This window comes from Schistocerca cancellata, chromosome 8 (assembly GCF_023864275.1).
Source record: "Schistocerca cancellata isolate TAMUIC-IGC-003103 chromosome 8, iqSchCanc2.1, whole genome shotgun sequence".
Classification (NCBI taxonomy): Eukaryota; Metazoa; Arthropoda; class Insecta; order Orthoptera; family Acrididae; genus Schistocerca; species Schistocerca cancellata.
The window spans coordinates 178519888-178531893 of NC_064633.1; the positions used below are offsets into that span (position 1 = coordinate 178519888).

At 43.6% G+C, this 12006-nt stretch overlaps 1 protein-coding gene and 1 non-coding gene across 3 annotated transcripts in view; both read left to right on the forward strand.

The window, feature by feature from the left end:
- LOC126095172 (uncharacterized) overlaps window positions 1–12006 on the forward strand; it is a 1128014-nt gene that overhangs the window by 431242 nt on the left and 684766 nt on the right. The window lies entirely within an intron of this gene.
- LOC126096067 (U6 spliceosomal RNA) lies at window positions 3979–4085 on the forward strand. Its single transcript, XR_007522023.1, has one exon. It is a non-coding gene; the product is annotated as a U6 spliceosomal RNA (small nuclear RNA).

Consider the following 12006-nt stretch of genomic DNA (forward strand, 5'->3'; position numbering starts at 1 on the left):
AAACGAATCAGAACACAGGAACACGCCTTTTCCAGGCCTGAGAATAGGTGGCAACAAAGTTTCAGAGCACTGTGGCGTACCTGTATTGTACAGTGACACTGATCATACCACTGAAATAAGAGCAAAGAAGCGCAAATAAGATACATATGCTTCTTCTGTAGATTGCTGGCAGCAGGTTCGTTCTCAATTCTGTAGCTAAAGCCGGTCCTCTAAACTTTCTCAATTGTATAAGCGTAGGCCATTGTCACAGTCAGTAAAATTCTTCTGGGTTTGTGACAGCATTATCAATAAGTGAAACTACCAACGCTTCGGTCACAGTTGCAAGTGACCTTCTTCAGGGCGTTCTTTTTTCGTTACAATAAACAAAGAAACACTCTGAAGAAGGTCACTTGCAACTGTGACCGATACGTCGGTAGTTTTACGTATTGGCAATGTGGTCACAAACCCAGAAAAATTTCATTGACTTCCTCAGTTCTTTTCCTTGAAAAGAACTACTTTCATCTAGAGACTCATACCTCAGTTTGGGTAGCATTTCCATAATCCTCGCGGTTTGATCAAGGCTATCAGTGACAAATCCAGCAGCACGCTACTGAATTGCTTCGACGTCTTCCTCTAATCCGAGCTGGTGGGGATCCAAGGCATACTAGCACTACTCATAAAAAGATCGCAAAAGTGTTCTGTACCAGGTATTATCTATAAGTGACCTAAACTTTACTACAGTTCTCCCAATGAACCAAAATCATATATTCTCCTTCCTATAACTGACCTTACGTGCTCGCTCCATTTCATGTCACTTTGCATCCTTGCTTTTAAATATTTAATTGACTTTACTGAATCACCGAACACACTGCTAATGGTGTATTCGAACATTTTACTGAGGTGATTAAAGTCATGGGATAGCGATATGCACATGTTAAGATGGCGGCGGCAGGGCAGTGCAGCAGTCATTTGTACTCAGGTGATTAGTGTGATAAGGTTTTCGGAGTGATTATGGCCGCACGACGGAAATTAACAGACTTAAAAAAGCGAAATGGTTCTTGGAGCTAGGTGCATGGGACATTCCATTTCGAAAATCGTTGGGGAATTCAATATTCCGAGATCCACAGTGTCAAGAGTGAGATTTCAGGCATTACCTCTCACCATGTCCCAGGATCGAAAAAAGCAGCTTTTTCATTAACGTGTCAGTGCTAACAGACGAACGACACTGCATGTAAGAAACGCAGAAATCGATATAGGGCGTACGGCCGACGTATATTTTGTGAGGACAGTTCGGCGAAGTTTGGATGTTAATGGGCTATGACAGTATGACAGTATGACCTGTGCGTGTGCCTTTGCGAACAGCATGACATCTCCTACAGCGCCTCTCGTGGGCTCGTGATCATATCGCTTGGACCGTAGGCGAATGGAAAACCGTGCATGGTCAAATGAGTCCCGCATTCAGTTGGTAATAGCTGATGGTAGCGCAGCCGCCACGAAGCCATGAACCCAAGCTGTCGACAAGGCACTATGCAAACAGTTAGTGGCACCATAGCGATGTGGACTGTCATTACATAGAAATACTGGGACCTCAGGTCCAACTGAATCGATCATTGACTGGAAATGGTAATGTTCGGCTACGTGGAGACCATTTTCGTCCATTGATGGACCTCATGTTCCCAAACAACGATGGAATTTTTTTGGATGGCAATGCCCAATGTCGCAGGGCCACAGTTGTTCGCGACTGGTTTGAAGGACATTCTGGCGAATTAGGGCGAATGATTTGGCCACTCAGATCGCTCGACATGAATCCCACCGAACTCTTATGTTATATACTTGAGAGGTCAATTAGTGCACAAAATCCTGAACCGAAAACACTTTGGTAATTATGGACAGTTATATAGACAGCATGGCTCAGTCAGTACCCCATGACTTCTGTCACCTCAGCGTATGGGCTGTTTCTCCTACTATATTATGCATTAACTAATATTTTTGTACTTAAAGGGCAACACGCCATTCATCACACCAACTACCTGTTTTCTTATTTTTTTTTTATAGCGTCGTCAGCCAACAGTCGCATAATTCTGTACATTTCGTGTGTAAACAACAAGATCGGCCCTCACACTTTCCTGGGGCACTTGTGATGACACATTTGCTTCTGGTAAACACTTGACGGCCAGGACTATGTTCTGGGTTCAGTTACTTAAAAAGTCTTCGAACCATTCACATACGCATAAGTGAAAGGGTATTCGTGGTGTCTGCATTGAGGCTTTGTACCCTTGTTCGATTTAACGAATTTGTAGAACGAAAAATGCTTCTGAATAAACATCACCGGCTATTGTGACGAAATGAAAAAAACATAATGAAAAAAGGAAATCGGATTTGCTCGCTATACTTGTAACTGTATTCTAGTCTGCAGCTCTGCACATTGGGCGACGTAAACTTGTACCAGTAAGCACCTGGAAAATTAATGCCGAAGCACAAGAGTTACATATCCAGCCGCGGTCACAAAGCAAAATGAAAATAATAGCGTAACACACACTTCAAATAACTTAGTACGTTCGAAACAACGACGACCTGTAAAATGTGGTTGCACCTTCACGCTCCTTTCTTGTCTTTTGCACAATGTGCAGTTCATCCGCTGCTGTAGCTGACCTTGGTAAACTACCGCCTATTCTTCGGGCAGCGCCTAGGTTCGGAACGCTCTCCAGGTACATGAAACAATGCTGTGAGAAATACTAAATTCCTGGGCTACACTCGTCTGATTTCGTCCTTCCTTTCTCCCGACAGTTCTTCCCTGTGTGAGCGCATGTAGTTAATATAATATGTTACTTTATATAGCTATCCCCCAAGAGTCACTTCACGTGAAGGCCATGAAAATAAGAAAAATTGTGGCTCATATAGAGCCTTGTAGCCAGGCGTTGTCCCCTCGCTCTATTTGCAAGTGGAACAGGGAAGGGATGACTAGTAGTCGTAGAGGATACCCTCCGCCACGCACCGTACCGTGCAATATGTATTTGGGTGGAGATGTAGATATAATACTTAAGTTTGGCAAAGCAGTACAGTTTAGCGAGGAGGAAAACCGTAATGCATCAGTACATACTTGCTGTAACGGTGTGTGAGATGATGAAAGTAGTGAATGGTATAGAATCCTTTTAATGTGTAGTGTCACGAACTGGCTAATAACAACGAATACTCGGGATAGTGCCCAGCTCACCAATGCTTGAGTTGCGGAAACAGCTGTGCAGCGTTCACAAGCTACTTTCCTCATCCATCACGTCATACGCAAGCTCTTTCCGCTTATGAATAGAACCTACGTTGTCACTGCAAAAATAACGTGTAACTGTGCATATCCGCCTTGGCTGTGGTGCACTCCGTGGCAGGGCTGTACCGAGAGGCAAGGTTGGTAGACCCTGATAAGTTCTTTTTTAACTGATATTTATTATTGTCTTATGAACTTACATAGTTCATACAATATGGTAAACGAGAAATTATTTGTCACTGATTGTAGTCCATTGTTGCTAGATGTTACTGCAAGTAGAGATGCTGATTCGTTGGTCCATCTACTATAGCTTTCTTCCTTCCGAGGTCTTGAGATTCTAGGTTGCTCCGTCTTTATGCCGACAGGAACACGTTGGGTTTTTGTGTTGTTAAACAGTTTATTAACCAGCTTGGTTATCAAATATGTGACGGAGCGGGAAAGGACCGTCTGTGTCAATCAGTGAGCAGTTACGGTGCACTGCGGTAGTTTTCTTCGTGACAAGGCCCGCAAATAACAGTTTTATGAATGAGATTTTCACTCTGCAGCCGAGTGTGCGCTGATATGAAACTTCCTGGAAGATTAAAACGCCGGCATGGTAGCTCAGCGTGTTCGGTCTGAGGGTTAGCTGCCCTCTGTAATAAAAAAAAACTGAGTTAATCGATCAACAACGAACTTAAACGGATGTCTTACGACGTCCGCCCTGAGCAGATGGAACGAACAAAAGCGAACGAAATGAGATTGTACTCCCTTCGGTGGTACATATACTAAAATTGGAACGATGCAGAGAAGATCTGCGTGGCCCTTGCGCAAGGATGACACGCAAAATCGTGAAGCGTTCCACATTTACGCAGAAACGGTAGCTCAGCGTGTTCGGTAAGAGAGCTGGTTGGCTTCTGTTATAAAAAAAAGCTGAGTGGAAAGATCAACAAAAAGAAAAAAAAACCGATGTCATGTGACGTACACAACGATTAACAACGAGGTAAAAAAAAAAAAAAGAAAAGATGGTAGAGCACTTGCCCGTGAAGGTAAACGTCTCGAGTTCGAATCTCGATGCGCCACACAGTTTTAATTTACCAGGAAGTTTCATATTTTAACATTTTTATGACTTCACACTGGAAGGAATAATCGAGAAAGTGGAAGAAGGATGAGATGTGAAGAATGTAGCTAAGGAATTAGGCAATACCAACAGCAATGTTTCACGTACATGTGAAGCGTTGGACATTAAGTCTTCGTTTATATGTACACAGAAAATAAATACGCCTGGGCAGCCGATGTCGATTTTCAACCTACGACGGTGTATGCCACCTGGGGGATAGCAGATGTACTGATAATCATATCAGCGTCGGCGGCCAAAAGATAGCGTAGTGGCAAAGCTCCCAGAGCGCCATCTGTATCTACCTTTTAATACGGAATGCTCACAGCCAGAAGGCTCAGTGTGGTGCAAACAGGTGAAACAAGCAGGCAACTATGCAACGGAGATGGACTCTTGCTTCCTACAGCCAAGTGAGCGAATCTGGAAGGGGTCAAATTACGGCCTCCCGAGTGGTAGGATGATCCTTTCAGAGAACTGCCACACGAGTTCGACGTTCTGCGTCCGTTATGCAACGATTCCGGTGTCACTGGCCTCCCGAGTGATATGATGGTACTTTCGGAGAACTACCACACAAGTTGGGCGTGCTGCGTCAGCTGTGCAACGATGCAATTATCCACGGTGACGTAAACATTCTTAGACCCGTAGGTGATAATCTGGACGTCCACACAGCACATACGCCTTCCACGATCGTCGTATTCCAAGAACAACAGAGACAGATCGCGCAGCTACACAGCACAGGATTGTGAGTCGACAACTGTCAACACGAAGTGTTGAAAAATTGTTATTAACAGTGGAACAACAGGTACACACATCTCTGGCCCCTCTTCCACTCTTGTCACTGATGGAACGACTGGTGCCGTCAGAGGATCACTTGGAAGCTGGAATGACGCGCTGTGGTCTTCAACGATGAAAGCAGACTCTGTTCGGTTGGGCTTACGACGTATGCCTCGTGAGCGCTGTTTCGTCGAGTGTATTCGTCCAAGATACACGGGCGCAACCCCCGGTCTTATGGTCTGGGACGCGATGAGCTACTACTCTCGTTCACCCTTGGAGTTTTTGGATGGGAAATTATCCCGCGCTCGGTACTTGAAGAATGTTGTTAAATCCGTTCTTTTGTTGTTCTTGCGTTAGAAAGCTGATGTGTTGCTCCAACAGGATAATGCTCGCCCAAGCACTGCTCGTGAAACTCAACGCACTGTCCAGACTTGTCTCCAATCGAGTACGTATGCGACGTGATAGTACGAAATCTGACTCGTGGGACTCTTCAACCAATAACTGTTACTAAACCACGTGAACAGGTCGAGCAGGCGTGGAATAACGTAGCTCAGGACATTTTCGCCATCTGTAGGATCGAGTGGATGTCTGAGTCGGCGCATGCATTGCCTCCTGTGGAGGCTACAACATGTACTTACAAGGGGTTTTCATCGTGGGTCAATACCTCAGAAACGCTTGTGTTACTGATCTGTTGATGCAGTCATTTCATGTACTCCATATGCCCTGTTGCAACAATAAATATTCAGTGTATTAGAAATCTCTAAAAGAGTGTACTAATTTTTCCAGCAGTATGGATAATGCTGACCTAATTGGGACATGCAGTTTTCACCGATTCTCGCAACCCGTCTCATCCATTGCTATAAGAGATCACCTTTTTCCTGAGAGAAGAAAAGCCTAATAATTTTAGGGTACCATGTCTGAAAGGTCTCTTTTCGAGTAGTCTTCTGTATTAAATGCGAATCTCACTGCTTCTTGGCTTTGGGATTTACCTCTATATTCTTACACCACAGGTGGAGGATTTCATGGAACGAGAAGGTATTCGCCAAATTAAATGGCCTGCTAGCTCCATCGACTTAACCTGTTCGAGCGAGTGTAGTATGAGATACGGAGACTTATTGCAGCACGTCCACATATGTTAACGACGTTGCAGCAGATGTCAGCCGCTCTGGCGAAGGAATGCAGCGCCTTACCAAAACAAAGCGTTACCAGCCTTGTGCTCAAAATGTGAGCACGTTGCACAGCATGCATTACTGGCCGTGGTGATCACACACCATATTCCATATTACGAACTATGTCCCCCCTTTTTGTAATATCCAGGGTGCCAATATATATCGCGGTGACATCAGTCTCATTATTGACTTTAAATTGAAGTATAATTTCTGTCCATCTCTTTGGCTATTCCTTTCATTTGCCTTCTGTACTATACAGAAGATGTAAAGAAATACGTAGGTACAAAGAAGGCAACTGCAATGACACCATGGATAACAGAAGATATACTTCTGTTGATGCAATAAAGAAGAAAGTGCATAAATTTAATTAAAAGTGACTTGGAAATGAAATAAATAGGATGTGCAAGAACGCTAAGACGAAATGGCTGAATGCAAAATTGTGAAGAAATCGAGAAAAAATGGTTTCGGAAGGACTGACTCAGCATATAGAAAAATGAAAATAACCTTCGTTGAAGTTAAAAGGAACGGCGATAACATTAAGAGTACAATGGAAATCTCACTATTAAATGCAAAGGAGAGAGCGGAAAGGTGAAGGAGTACATTTGAAGGCCTGTGTGAGGGGAATAAGAAACAGAAGTCCATAGTAAAGAGATAGGGAAGCTTTGGAAGACTTCAGATCAAATAAGACAGAAGAGATAGATAATATTCTATCGAAATTTCGAAAATTTCTAAGGGAAGTGAGGACAAAACAACTATTCGTATTAGTGTCCTGAATGTATTAGACTGGCGACGTATCATGTCTTTCGAGTTGCTGACAAGAATAATATACAGAATAAAGGTAAAAAAAGAGAGTATTTGTTAGACGACTATCAGTGTGGTTTTAGGAAACGTAAAGGCACCAAAGAGGCAGTTCTGACATTGCGGTTGATAATGGAAGCAAGACTGAAGAAAAATCAAGACAAGTTCATGGAATTTATCGACCTGAAAACAGTAATTGCCAAATTAAAATGCTGCAAGATGTTCGAAATTATGAGAAAGATACGGATAAGCTATAGGAACAGATAAGTTCCAAGAGGGAACAATAATACTGGAATACCAAGAACGAAGTGGTCGGATTAATAAGTTTGTATGACAGGGATGCCGTCTCTCACCCCTACTCTTCAATCTATACACCTAAGAATAAATGACTTAAATGAAAGAAAGGTTCAAGTGGGGTAATAAAACTCAAGGTGAAAGGATGTCACGGATAAGATTTGCAGATTATATTGCTATCCTCAGTGAAAGTGAAGAACTAAAGAATCTGTCAAATAGAATGAACAGGCTAATGTGTATAGAATATGGACTGAGAGTAAATCGAAGAGAACGTAATGAGAAGTAGCAGAATTGAAAACTCTGAGAACCTTAACTTCGGTATTGCGGATCGTGAAGGAGTCTAAGTCAAAGAATTTTGCTACCTAGCAACTAAATAACCCGTCATGGACGGAGCAAGGAGGAGGTAAATAGCAGAACAGCACAGGCAAATAGGGCAGTCCTGGTCAAGAGAAGTCTACTAGTGTCAAACGTAGCCCTTATTCTGAGGAAGAACTTTCTAAGCGTGTTCGATTGAAGCACAGCGTTGCATTGTAGTGAAACATAGACTGTGGGACAAGCGGAACAGATGAGAATCGAAGAAATTGGGACGTGGTACTATTCATAAGAATATTAAAAATTAGAGGGAATGATAAGGTAAGGAACGAGGAGGTTATCCACAGAATCGGCGAGGGAAGGAATACGTGGAAAGCATTGACAAGAAGTAGGGACAGAATGATAGGACATCGGTTAAGACATCACTGACTAACCTCCATGGCAGAAGACGGAGCCTCAGAGGGTAGGAACTGTAGAGGAAGAAAGGCATTGAAATGCATCCACCAAATAATTGACTACTTGGGTTGCAAGTGATACTCTGAGATGAAAGGTTGGCACAGGAGAGGAATGTGTGGCGGGCTGCATCAAACCAGTTAGAAGACGGTTCTAATGTCTTTGAGCTATGGTACTAGTCAGTGACAGATTATGCGGAAGTTACTTTAAACCTTACGTTGTGCATATGTGTGTAGACGATATGGCTGTCCCCGAATTGAGAGCTATAGCAAGGGGATTTTAAACCAGAGAAAATTTTTATGCCTCCGCATTTCTTTGCCTAACGATTCTGGAATAGTTTCTGTGTTAGCAGTCTCCTGTTCTCCTCTTTAAAGTATAGCTAACTATTCAGGACGTCATTAAGGCGTTGGCATAAAATCCTAAGAAAGGTGCCTTCTGCTTTATTCGAGACCTGCTGCGAGGAGAGCGTTGCCCCGCAGTTTTCTCCCCCAAGGCGTCGTATCCTGCTTTCTCCTGCGTTATTACGACCTCCAACAGCTGCGACGACGTTTTACGACGACAGAATATAGCACGAAAGAATTTATGTCTGCGGAGCAACGAACTCCATCAATCCTGTTGCAGTTTCAGTAATGTACAAATTCATGAGTGTCGGTATAGTGACAGCTGAAACTTAAAGTACAGCAAACAACACGGATTGGTCACCATGTTTTTCCACTTATATTTTCAAATTGGTGAGTGGAGCCGTCAATATGAAAAAACTAGAAGTTAGGTATTCTGAGAGCTGTTATTTGATATTGCACAGAAACGAAACCTGTACCCGTTGATGCTGGATACCGAGAGGTATTTATGCCCACGGTGTAGAAAATTTTACCATTTACGTTAGGGATACAAATAATCGTCTCGAAGGAATCTGATAATAGTATGACATGAGGAAACACTGTAAATTTAAGAAATAATGAAGATTTTCTGAACATAGTTGTGACGATTCGTAGCCCCACTGCCTAGCTAACTAATTAGGATGAGATTTGAAATTTTCCTGCTGTAACACAGTACTGTGTTGGCCATGGAAACAGCACAAATTGCCCTTTTAGAATTGGTGCATGTCGAAGGGTGCTGGCCCAGTTCTCAATGAAAAGATCTGTCTCGTTTTTTTCCTTCCCAGCCAGAGAGAAGCGGTCTGGTTTTCTCGTGGTCTTCTAAACTTATCTCGCTGTCCCCACTGGTTTCCTTTTCTGCTGGCCGAAGATCATAACGTGCGAGTAATGAACGGTGAATAAAAAATATTTATAAAACGCATACTCCGACATGGATTGAATCAAAACATAAAATAAGTCACTTCTTGAAATAGAATAATAGTACTTCTAGAGTTGAAGGCCAAATAGTCACTAAGTCTAAGTTAATTAAACACACACTTCATAAAAGTAAATGTCACGTAGGACGCTCAGTGCTAAAGTACAAACTGAATCAACGAAGTTTAAGTGCCATGAGTGCAAAATTGTCAGATTGTAGCCATTTCTAAGTTAAACAGGAATAAATCTTAAAGTCCAAAAGACGCCATGATGACTGAGTCCCCGTCTTCTTCCACGAGTCGGCCGCGAGCACTCTAAAACGACAGATGGTAGCTCCAAGGATCATCAGTTCAGAAGTGAACGGCTTGCGATGTCATGGACGTGGCTCTCGAGTGAGAATACAGATCGACATCCCTGGAGAAGATGGGTTCTGTACTTGCAGTCGGAGCGGTTGGGGTGATGTTTTCTACATTCGTTGTTGTCGGCACTGAAGCGGTGTGTCCAGGTGTTGAAGGCGCCTCCAATGGGCTGGCCGCTGGCTGCGGTTGAGACGGTCCAGCAGTGTCCAGAGTGGAAACAGTGAGTAGCTCTGTCAACAAAATAAAGTGGAAGTTTCTGGGAGTAAGAAGAAGCACCATAACAAGACTGTAAATGCGTGAGATGTTTGCGGCCCAGTGTGCCTTCCTGAAGAGTCCTCATCTGAGCCAGGGCCCAGCGAAGTAATTTGGAAATTACTGCCTGAAACCAATGTTGGTGTTCCTAACGAAAAAAATGGGGGGGGGAGGGGTGACATTGTGTCTCAAAGTGATAAGTGGTATCAGCTAGGCCAACTACAGAGATTGTGAACTTTATAGTGAGGAACAGAAAGTTGAGACCACTGAGGTGGGTCATGGAGTTTCACAGCAGGAGAGAAGTGGTACGGCGCAGTTGACCAGTGGGATGCCAGTAAAAGGGTAAGAGCTTCGTTTAGAGGGTGTGGACAGTGAAGTTCCAAAATTTACGTTTCAAAAGTGCGTGTTAAACGTTCCGCTAGTACGTTTGAGGCAGGAAGGTACTAGAGGAATGCCATTTTTGTCACAAAAAGTGGAAAATCCCACATTTGCAAATTGAGGTTTACTGTCGGTGACGATGGTATCAGGAAGTCCTACAGTGGATAAAAATGCGAGATACAGTTTGAAAAACTTGACTGGTTGATGTAGCAGATATGCAGGAAAGATATGGGAACGTGCTGCCTGCGTCTATTGCGATGAGCCACGTTTAGCCCAGGAAAGGTCCCACAAAATCCAAATGATCCTGGAATAAGGACTAGAAAAGTCTGGCCTAGAGAACAAATTGGCTGCTCGCTCTGGCAGGTGGTTCAAGATAGTACCATTTGAGTAAAAGCAGTGTCCATGCCATGCCAACAGACATAGTAGTAGGCCAGACGTTTAGTCAGCATCACATCGCTGTGCCTGACTAAAGCGACAAAACGCACTGGTGGGAGATGCAGTAATTTCCTCCTTGAAGCAGCGGCACATCGTTTTATGTTGAGAGTTCATTCCAGCGATGCTAGTAGGCCTCGATCTTCTGCTGCCGATCTCTTTGGGGTTTGGTGGTTGACCACAGCATACCATATGGAGTATCTCATTAAGGGTTTGGTGTTCCGCGGTGTGGCATGTGGTGTAGGATGCTCCTTTCACAGCGATGTCCAGGTGGGAACATTCTTTGAGATCGTTGTCGAATACTGGGTCCTGACCCAGGGATGGTTGTGAAAAGGGATTAGCATTTGCACATTGTGTCGTAGAGTGATACTGAGTATCGTAACCATAACTCGACAGTAAAGGTTCCCATCGCTGTAGATAGCACGCAGTTTTCATGCAAATGTTGGATGAAAGCTTGAAAAGAGGAAGCAACTGTGTATGGTGGGTGAGTAACGTGAAATGCCTATCATATACATAACCACGAACTTATTAAACCTGAAACTGATGGCTGATTCCTCTCTCTCAATCTGGATATAATTTTGCTGAGCAGTAGTGAGGGTTCTGGAGACAGAAGTGACTGGGAATTAGAATTCGTCAGTAAGTTGTAACAGGACTGCATCCATCCCGCAGGTTGATGCATCTGCTACCAGGATAAGAGGTTTTTCGGGATTGTGTGCTGTGAAGCACGAGAGGGGTGGTGAAGGGTCTCTTTTAAGTCCCTCAAAGCTTTGTCGCATGATGAGATCCTTTGCGAATGGTCCTTTTTCGGCATCAGGTAGCGCATTCGTTCAGTAATGGCAGCCGCAAGGGAATCAACATTTGATAGTAGTTCAAGTCTCCTAATACTAATTTCAACTGTCTGGACTGGTGGGAGCTGGAATATTCCGTATTGCCGCAGTGTGCTGAGGTGTGGGGAGGATATTGGAAGCATTGAAAATACACTCCTGGAAATTGAAATAAGAACACCGTGAATTCATTGTCCCAGGAAGGGGAAACTTTATTGACACATTCCTGGGGTCAGATACATCACATGATCACACTGACAGAACCACAGGCACATAGAGACAGGCAACAGAGCATGCACAATGTCGGCACTAGTACAGTGTATATCCACCTTTCGCAGCAA